The sequence below is a fragment of the Heteronotia binoei genome, chromosome 9 (genome assembly GCF_032191835.1).
Source record: "Heteronotia binoei isolate CCM8104 ecotype False Entrance Well chromosome 9, APGP_CSIRO_Hbin_v1, whole genome shotgun sequence".
In the NCBI taxonomy this organism is placed as follows: Eukaryota; Metazoa; Chordata; class Lepidosauria; order Squamata; family Gekkonidae; genus Heteronotia; species Heteronotia binoei.
Window position 1 is genome coordinate 20,695,269 of NC_083231.1, and position 10,248 is coordinate 20,705,516.

At 45.3% G+C, this 10,248-nt stretch overlaps 1 pseudogene; it reads left to right on the top strand.

Annotated features, from left to right (window-relative positions):
• Positions 1-2,405: 2,405 nt before the first annotated feature.
• Positions 2,406-2,678, top strand: LOC132577506 (large ribosomal subunit protein eL38-like; annotated as a pseudogene).
• The last annotated feature ends 7,570 nt before the right edge of the window (positions 2,679-10,248 follow it).

The following is a 10,248-nucleotide window of genomic DNA, read 5'->3' on the forward strand; positions in this document are numbered from 1 at the left end:
TACTTAATCGTTTTATAACTGTGGTTCCTCAGTTTTGTAAAGGCATATAGCTGAGGCAGCAAAATCCCATCTAAATTGGCCTCCCCGGTCGCCAGTCACCTCCCCGCCATCCACTCTGTCACTGTACCACAAGCTGCACAACTTCACTTGGAATAAATTTGTCATTAGTGCCTAAGTCATGATCTGATCTAAATTTTTGACTCCTTGAACGGGTGCCTTTTTTTAATAGCAGGAACTCCTTTGCATATTAGGCCACACACCCTGATGCAGCCAATCCTCCTGGAGCTTACAGAAAGCACTGTAAGAAGAACCCTATAAGCTCTTGGAGGATTGGCTACATCAGAGGGGTGTGGCCTAATATGCAAAAGAGTTCCTGCTACAAAAAACCCTGCTTGTTGCTGTGTTAACTTGCTTTTAACAATTAATTTATATATATAAATTGTGCATGTGCAGCAACCATATATATATGGTTTTTAATGTGTTGTTGTTGGTCCTGAGCCTGGCTGCACATGGGAGGGAGGGCTAAAATTCTAATAAAATAAAATAAATCTTTAATTGGGAGAAGAGAGCCTGAAGAGATGCAGCTAGTGAGCTCCTGTCGATAGCAGAGCTTTTGTTCAACATTTGCTGTGGCCACCTCAAAAAAGGCCTTGAAAGGGTAGCAAATATATAGCTATGTTTCCCCTCAAAAGCATGTCAAGATTGATAGATCAAAAGCACATGCAGATCTTGAAAGATCAGAAGCTATCGGCTGATCTTGTCGAAAATACGAAAATAGTTCCACCTGTCCAACTGGGGAAGGAGGCTGGAATCGTTGGGAAACCAAGAAGAAAAGAAACAAGTATGCTTTGGCATTATGCTAAAGATAGTGCTTCTGCGCTCAAAATAACATGTGAAAATATCTGCATAAAAAGGCTTTAATTTTAACTGCATATGATTTAACTTAGCTGCACATAAAGAACTCATTTCAACCTAAACTACCCCAATGCCTGTTGTTATAATGGGCTTGTATTTAAAGAAAATGGCTTGAATAGAACCCCTGGGAAGTTGCTAAGTGCATGGCACATCTGTTCCTATCTGCTGGTGCTGCTGGAGTATCAGAATTGGCACATAATGTGGATGTGCCCCCCCCCTCACATCCTTCCTTATTCCTCCCACAGACTTGTTTTGGCCTTCGAGAGCCAGTTTGGTATAGTGAAGAAGAAGATATTGGATTTATATCACGCCCTCCACTCCGAAGAGCGGCTCACAATCTCCTTTACCTTCCTCCCCCACAGCAGACACCCTGTGAGGTGGGTGGGGCTGGAGAGGGCTCTCACAGCTGCTGCCCTTTCAAGGACAACCTCTGCCAGAGCTATGGCTGACCCAAGGCCATGCTAGCAGGTGCAAGTGGAGGAGTGGGGAATCCAACCCGGTTCTCCCAGATAAGAGTCCACACACTTAACCACTACACCAAACTGGCTAGTGGTTAAGTATGCAGACTCTTATCTGGGAGAACCAGGTTTGATTCCCCATTCCTCCACTTGCAGCTGCTGGAATGGCCTTGGGTCAGCCATAGCTCTCGTAGGAATTGTCTTTGAAAGGGCAGCTGCTGTGAGAGCCCTCTCAGCCCCACCCACCTCACAGGGTGTCTCTTGTGGGGGGGAGAAGATATAGGAGATTGTAAGCCTCTCTGAGTCTGATTCAGAGAGAAGGGCGGGGTATAAATTGACAGTCTTCTTCTTCTTCCCTTGTCAGGTGCCCCATGGCCTGTGGGGAATGGGGTGTAGGGTTGTCAGAGTCCTGCTAATTTGGGGATGGATCCTGAGGATGGCAAGGACCCCAGCGAGTTACAATGCCATAGAATATACCCTCCAAATAATCTATTTTCTCCAGGGGAACTGATCTCAGTAGTCTGGAGATGAGCTGTAATTCCAGTGGATCCCTGACCCTCACCTGAAGACTGGCATCTCAAGCACTTTCTAGTCTGTGCTTTTCCATAAGAAACGTGGGTTGCTCGTTCCCACTTCTACCTTCAGGCCAGTTTAGTGCAGTGGTTAAGTGTGAGGACTCTTATCTGGGAGAACCAGGTTTGATCCCCCACTCCTCCACATGCAACTCCTGAGGTGACCTTGAGTCAGTCACAAGTTCTCACAGAGCTGTTCCTCTCAAGAGCAGTTTCTGTCAGAGCTCTCTCAGCCCCACCTACCTCACAGGGTGTCTGTTGTGGGGAGAGGAAGGGAGAGGGGATTGTAAACCGCTCTGAGACTCCTTCAGGTAGTGAACGGCGGGTATAAATCCAATATCCTCTTCTTCTTCTCTTCTTCTTTTCTTCTTCTTTGATTTCAGCATCTTAGTGAGAGGCAATCACCAGAAGCCATCGCTATGCCTCACAGAATTGAAGATATCCTCACAGAATTGAAGATATGCCTCACAGAATTGAAGATATCAAAGATTTCCTATTGACAGAAGAAAAGATGCAAAATCGGTCAAGATTGTTTAAAAGAACAAGGATAATGTGAAATTCAGGCCGTGATGCATCTAGTACCTGTGTACACTCATCGTCACAGGCAAGGAAAAAGCTGAAAAGGTGAAACAGTCTCTGCCACCAGGTTGGGCTGTGAAGGAGCTGAAGTGAATCTTGGTCATGTCTACAGTTTAGCCCATAGACAATAATTTAAAAAATTATTTGTTAAAAAGGAAGTAAGAAAAGAAATATGGATTGTTGAGACTGGCCTGTGCCTTTTTATCGGGAGTTTTCTCTCTCTTCTGGCTTGTGCTCTGCCTCTCATACTAAACCACAACACTGGCTCTTGGCTACGGTTCCTGCTCATGAGGAACAATTTCCTTTTTTTGGTTTTTGTTTAGTTGCCTCAGCAGAGGGGACGGGTTCCGCTGCTCCCTTTTAAACAGTTCCATGCCCTTTAAAACAAACAAACAACAAAAAAAAGATGTGGAAATCCACTGGGAAAGGGAAGCATTTTATGCAAGGGAAGAAAAATTCATGAAATGCAACTGGTTTCAGATAAGTACAAATTAAAATATCACCTGACACCATGTTTTTTTTTTAAATTCCTTGATCGTGAAGAATACCTCTACTTTAAAAGCATTCCATCATAAAGAAAATCAAGAGTCTGCAAAAAAAACCCAACATTTGTATAGTAGCCAGTCTTCTTAGCATAATGCATTTGTGATTAATGAATATTTCATTGGAGGACTGCATTTACTTTTGTTAGACAGATGCAGGTATGCATCGTAATCCAAAATCTGAGTACTGGAGGAGAAGCATCAAAATGGAAATAGATGGTCTTATCACACATCTGGACGTAAACCATGCAACTGGATCCAAAGATGCTCTTCAGCTAATGAAGAGAAGTTTCGGCTGATGGAAGTCTTCCTTCTGGTATGTAAGAATATAAGAAGAGCCCCGCTGGATCAGACCAACAGTCCATCTAGTCCAGCATCCTGTCTCACACAGTGGCCAACCAGCTCCTCTGGACAGCCAATAACAGTGCATAGAGGCCAAGGCCTTCCCCTGGTGTTGCCTTCTGGCTCTGGGATTCAGAGGATTAGTGCCTCTGAATGTGGAGGTTCCCCTCAGTCACCATGGCTGGTAACCATTGATAGACTTCTCCTCCATGAATCTATCTAATCCCCTTCTAAAGCTGTCTGTGCCTGTGGCCATCAATGCACTCTCTCGCAGTGAATTCCACATTTTAATCACTCACTGTGTAAAGAAGTATTTCCTTTTGTCCATCCTGAACCTACTGCCCATCGATTTCAATGGATGCACTCAAGTTCTAGTTTTTGGGGGAAGGAATAAAAAGTTCTCTTTGTCAACTCTCCCCACCTACTCTCTCAGATTAAACATAAAGATGTCAGGAATTGGCTACTTATCTTGACCGCTGATCATGCAAAGATAAAGTTGTGTTGTTGATTTCTGATATGACTGCATGAATCACAAGGAGCCTTTGAGTATCCAGGTATGCCCAGCAACGGTCTTCTAGATAGGTTGTTGTTGTTTGCCGTGCAATCCTGTCCACCTCTTCTTAGTTCTAAGTTCCACTGTGTTTAATTGGGTTTACTGCCAGATAAATATGCATAGGAATGCTGATGTCATAAGCACATCCATATAGCAAGACATCAAGTTGATTCATACAACCATCACGAGTGAAGACCATTTGGTGATTTCTCTGTGCCAATGGCTAACTGGATGGTCATACCCAGGCCTCAGATTCAGCAGGAGTTCACAGGAGTGCAGCTCCTGAACCTTTCTGAGGGCTCCCCCTCTTCCTCTCCAACTACCTTGTCCATTGAATAGTAGGTGCAGCTGCATAACAATCCCTGGATTAGGAGAGTGGGCAACCAGCCAGCCACCAGGAGCTCTGCCACACCCCCAGCAGCCCTCATTAACCCCTGGAGAAGCCCGTGCCCCACCTTTTCTCCATTTCTTATGTGATTTTGAGTGGCAGGCGGCTTGCTAGCCTTTGACGGGGGAGGCTGCCCAGTAGAGCCCCAGATGTGCAAGGCCTGCTTGGGCTGACTGGATCTCTAGCCAGCCCAAGCAGGCCTTGCTTGCCCGTGGCTCTCCTTTCTTGCATCAGGTTGCTTTTGGCTGATGAGGGGGGGTGGCATATGCCTATGAGTTATGCTAATGAGCTCCGCCACCTATTTTTTTACAAAATGACCTCTGGTCATACTAAGCCCATGGGGATTTTAAAAAATAAACATTAAAGTTTGCAGAACAAACTTCATTCATTTAATTTCGGCAGAAAGCTCAGAATGAGACCAAAACCACAGGTCCACTGTAAAATACAGGGAGCCAAGGCTATTGTAACTAACTTTCTTGTGAGACGCTTGTGGTGGGAAGAGCCATCAAATCACAGCCAACTTAGGGCAACCCCGTAGGGGTTTCAAGGCATTCAGAGGTGGTTTCTCATTGTCTGCTCTGTGTCCCTGGACTTCCATGGTGGCCTCCCATCCAGATATTAATCATAGCTAGAGTTGCCAATTTCCCCTCAGCCTCCGGTGGGGGACTTGTTTCCCTCTATTGTACCATAGAGTTTTCCCTCCCAAATTGCTAGAGCGTCCGGGGAAACCATAGCATTTCCCCGGAAACGCCTTAGGGCAGGTGATGTCATTGCGCCAGCGATGTCGGGGGAGGTTCCCCCTACTGGCTCAGTGTGGTTGGCAGCCCTAATCACAGCCCACCCTGTTTAGCAGGGGTGTCGAACTCATTTGTTATGAGGGCCGGATTGGACATAAATAAAACCTTGTTGGGCTAAGCCACTGCCACTGCCAGTCTGAGTAGACGATACTGACTTTGATGGACCCAGGGTCTGATTCAGTATAAGGCAGCTTCATATGTCATATGTCATATAAGCCATGTCTGGCTAGGTCATATGTGTACCAAGATTAGGTAGCAGAGACATAAACTTTTTAAAGGAAACAGACAAACATGACTAAAGTATTTTTTTTAAAAAAAACACCTTAAAATAAAACATGCTTGAGACATTAGCTCTTAAAGGAGCTTTCTTTGTATCTCTGCCATGGGATCCAAAGAACTGGGCAAAGGAAGCTCTGGCTCTTTCCCTCCCTCCCCAGGGAACCAGGAGGGGGAGGAGCCTCAACCAATGGAGAAAATTGAGGTTTTGCCCTGTAGCTCCTGTGTGATCTTGAGCAAGCCTTGCAAAGCAAGTTGAGATGCAGAAAGAAGCAAGAGAGAGGGAGAAGGAAGCAGGCAACAGTCAGTGCCTGATAGGAGCCCTTCAGGGGCCTGATTCGGCCCCTGGGCCACATGTTTGACACTCCTGCTTTAGTTTCCTAGATCTGATAAGATCAGTCTAGCTTGGACCATCCAGGTGAGGGTTTGCATGACTACCAATTCATTCAGATACTTGGGTATATTTAGAATGACCTCCTCTCTGACCATTTCCACAGTAGTGAAATTCCCTACACTGATGTTTTAAAAACTGAACATGACATTAAATTTCCACAGGCGATTTTTCTTCAACAGGCGCAAACCCGAAGTTTTCTCCTTCTTACCCCACATTTACAGAATCCCATTTTAGCATGTTCCAAAAATGTGGATTAAGGAGAAAACTTCAAGCTTGCACCTGGTGATGAAAAATCGCCTGTGGAAAATTTGTCATGTTCAGTTTTTGAAACATCAGTGTAGGGAATTTCACTACTCTGGAAATGGTCTCTGCTTTTCTCAAACTTGAAACCTGATACTCCTGTGTTTGGTTGTCTGTTTTTTCTTCAGGGGAAGAAGAGATGTAAATTGCACGGCACGTGTGAATTTGGCACCTAAGCCCATTGCTACTTTTCAGCAGTATAGAAAAACATAAGAAAGGGTTTGTTGATTAAAGGATAAGTTTTTAAACTGTTAGGTCTGAATGTTAATCTTTTTAAAACTTTTTGGTTCAAGAGAGTGGAAGAGAAAATATTAAATATTTGAGAGCCAGTTTGGTGTAGTGGTTAAGTGCGTGGACTCTTATCAGGAGAACTGGGTTTGATTCCCCCCTCTTTCACATACACCTGCTGATGTGACCTTGGGTCAGCCACAAGTAGTTTTTACTTACTAAAGAGTGCCCATATTGGTGCTTTGAGCATCTGTAATCTAATTGATTTATTAAGTGGCAATCACTAGGGTTGCCAATTATCAGCTCCTGTTGCTGAGGTTTTAGCAACAGCTCGGTCCAAATGCTTACCCCGGTCTACGCAGAGAAGAGTGTTATTTCACACTCTTAAGAGCTGGTCAGGTTTCTGTATTTTCTGTGGCCCCAGAAGGTAGGACCAGAACATTGGGTTGAAATGAAATCAAAAGAGTTTCCGGCTCAACATTAGGAAGAACTTCCTGACCGTTAAAGCGGTTCCTCAGTGGAACAGGCTTCTTCGGGAGGTGGTGGGCTCTCCTTCCTTGGAGGTTTTTAAACAGAGGCTAGATGGCCATCTGATAGGAATGAGGATCCTGTGAACTTAGGGGGAGACATTTGTGAGTTTCCTGCATTGTGCAGGGGGTTGGACTAGATGGCCCTGGAGGTCACTTCCAACTCTATGATTCTATGAGGTTCTGGGTTTTTTTCTGGTCAGTTGGCAATGATCAATGAAAAGGGGCACAATTCATCCACCGAAAATTCTTTAATCGATAATTATAATTGAAATCATCTATGGGCAGGGGGAATCAAAAGGCAGGAGAACAATCAGCAGGGCATTTTTGGAACAGGAACGCACGGGAACACAGTTCTGACTGGCTTGGTGTCAGGGGGTGTGTCCTAATATGTAAATGAATTCCTGCTGGGCTTTTTCTACAAAAACCCTAAGTGAAACAATGGTGACATCAGGGGGTGTGGCCTAATATGCAAATAAGTTCCTGCTGGGCTTTTTCTACCCAAAAAAACCCTGACAATCAGAGTGTTCCCCCTCAAACATCATTATCCATGTTGATTTTTCCATTAAATCTGTGGGTCATTTTATAGGGCCTGGGGAGATTCCTGAGATATCATTAAATAAGAACTGGGAGCCAAATCACTCCCTTTTTTAATGTATCCAGTGGGGAAACATCGATTCTGCTGCTTAAGCATAGAGGTCTGTAAATTGGTGCTTTCTATAAGCTCTCCATGAATTAAAATGTCATGTTCACACTGGGCAAGAAAGACATCCTCGGGGGCTCATTAGAAAGCTCGGGCAAGAAAGTGCTCCCCGACCCTAAGCCCTCTCCATGGGATCGGCTTTTAAAGGTTAATTAACCACAGGAAATGATAAAAATTTATAGCCCTACCACTTATCGTTTCTAATGGCGGTGATTTCCGACTTCTGAGGTCGCCCGGAGCTGTTTGTCTTTGGATCCAGCGCCCAACTGTTTACAGCTGAGGAACCCCCTTGGAGAAAAATGCATATTTAATATCTGAAAGCTTTTTGCCCCATGCTGGAAAGATGATCTTTTTAACATTTCCAGGCTTCCGATGCCATTTGCATCCAAACAAGTTACAAATAAACATTTTGCTAAAAGAATTAAACACTTGTTTGTGAGCGCTATGCACGTGTACCTAGTTAACCGGAATAGCAGCATAAAACAGCACAGAAGTATCATTTTGGTTTTACGGTATAAAGTTTTAGGACACTGCAAGGCACTTTCTGTGGGAGCCCCCTTCTCGGGGAAACCCCAAGACAGGGACCGACTGAGGCAGACCATTATATAGCCTTGTCCTGGTCAGCCAGTGTGTAAAGGGGTTGTTAGATCAGCTATTCAAGATGGGTTCTGCCCAGGGGTGGAATTCTAACAGGAGCTCCTTTGCATATTAGGCCACACACCCCTGATGTAGCCAGTCCTCCAAGAGCTTACAAGGCTCTTTTTTGTAAGCTCTTGGAGAATTCACTACATCAGAGGTGTGTGGCCTAATATGCAAAGGAGCTCCTGCTAGAAGTCTAACCCTGCATATAAATTTCTTCCGGCCCTCAATCAGTGCTCCCGTCCTCATATCACATGTTCGCTTCTGCGAAGTTATTATTATTTATTATTTTGTACATTTATAGCCCGTCCTTTCCCGTGAAGGGCTCAGGGAGGATTCCAACAAGCTAAAACATTAAAACCAACAATAAAACATCAAAATAGCTAAAACAATTAAACCAATGCATTAAATCAATCATTTAAGACGGCATGGATGGTAGAAGCACTTGAGGCGTAATTATCGTGGGCAGCCTAAGTTGCCCCAAGATGTCAACAGTATTGGCCCCAAATGAAGTGGCGGCCATTGCTGGGAGGCCAGTTGGATGGTGTAGTAAGGTGAGGATGTCCACTTGCCTCAACCATAGACCATTGTTGGACATCCTTACATTTCTCAGAGGCTTCTGCCCCTAACAGGTAAAAAGGAGAGTCAGGGTTAGGGTGGCCAAGTCCTCCCGGACACCAGTGGGGGATAGGGGGAGGGTTGCCAGCTCCAGCTTCAGAAACTTCTAGAGATTTGGGGGTGGAGCCTGGGGATGACAAAGACTTCAGTAGGGTACAGAGTCATACAGTCTACCCTCCAAAGCCTCCATTTTGTCCAGAGGAACTGATCTCTGTAGCCTGGAGATGAGCAGCAATTCCAGGGGATCCCGAGGTCCCACCTGAAGGCTGGCATCCCCAGACAGGATTCCCTTGCCTGCTACAATCCAGCAAGTCTTTAGGAAACTCTGGCCTCCACAGAGAGTGTCAGTTTGTCTATGGGAAGCCCTCTGGATTATCAGCAGGCTTCAGAAGGAAGTCTGTGTTCCACAACTGCAGGAACAGAAGGAAACCTAATACCCGCATCAAGCTCATTCAGAAATCAGAGCAAAACGCTTCACGGAGACTTAGCATTTATACAGCTATCAAGGGAAGCATATTTCCTGTGCATTTTTCCCCCAGCTATACAAATTTCTCTCCTCTCGCAAACAACTGTGTTCGATAGCTTGTTTGTCTGGTGATTTAAAGTATTTCTTCTCCTGCCAGATGAAGCACAGATTAATCTCTTCAAGTTTTCTCTTTTTTTTTTCCATTTCCAATGCAATTTGTCCGGTGTTCTTTTTTAAAAATACAGCTGGACTTTTGTAGATTTGGGTGTTGCCAGGTTTAGGCCTCAGACCAGAGACTTCTCCTCATTGGTTCGACAGTCACAAAGGTGAATGGGGCTCGATCCTGTAAGTTTTTCTGCTGGTAAAGAGGGATGGAGGGAATGATCAATAAAAAGGTTCCACTGGGGATCGTGGGATCTCAGCAAACAAAAGCCATGTGGGTCAGGTACTGGACTGTCGGGATGCCATCCTCCAGGCAGGGCCTGGGGATCCTCCAGAATGACTTGAGTTGCCAAGTCCCCCACAGCCTCTGGCTCTCAAGGTACCATAGAGTTTTCCCTCCAAATTGCTAGAGCATCCGGGGAAATCATAGAGTTTTCCCAGAAGTTCCTAGAACAGCAGACATGCAACATTGTCAGTGCAATGATGTCACTGTGAGTGATGTCATCACACCAGCGATGTCAGGGGAGGATCCCACGCAGTGGCCCAATATGGGCTGGTGGGTTGGGAACATCCAGGGCAGGGGAACCCCCACCTGGTCCAGGAACTTGGCAGCCCTAAGAACAGCAGCTCATCTCCAGACTAAGAGATGAGTTCCCCTGGAGAAAATGGCTGCTGTGGAGGATGGACTCTATGGCGCTGTACCTCACTGAGGTCCCCGTCCTCTGAGTATGGTAGCCAACCCCCAGGTGGCACCTGGAGATCTCAAGCTATTATCATTTATCTCAAGAT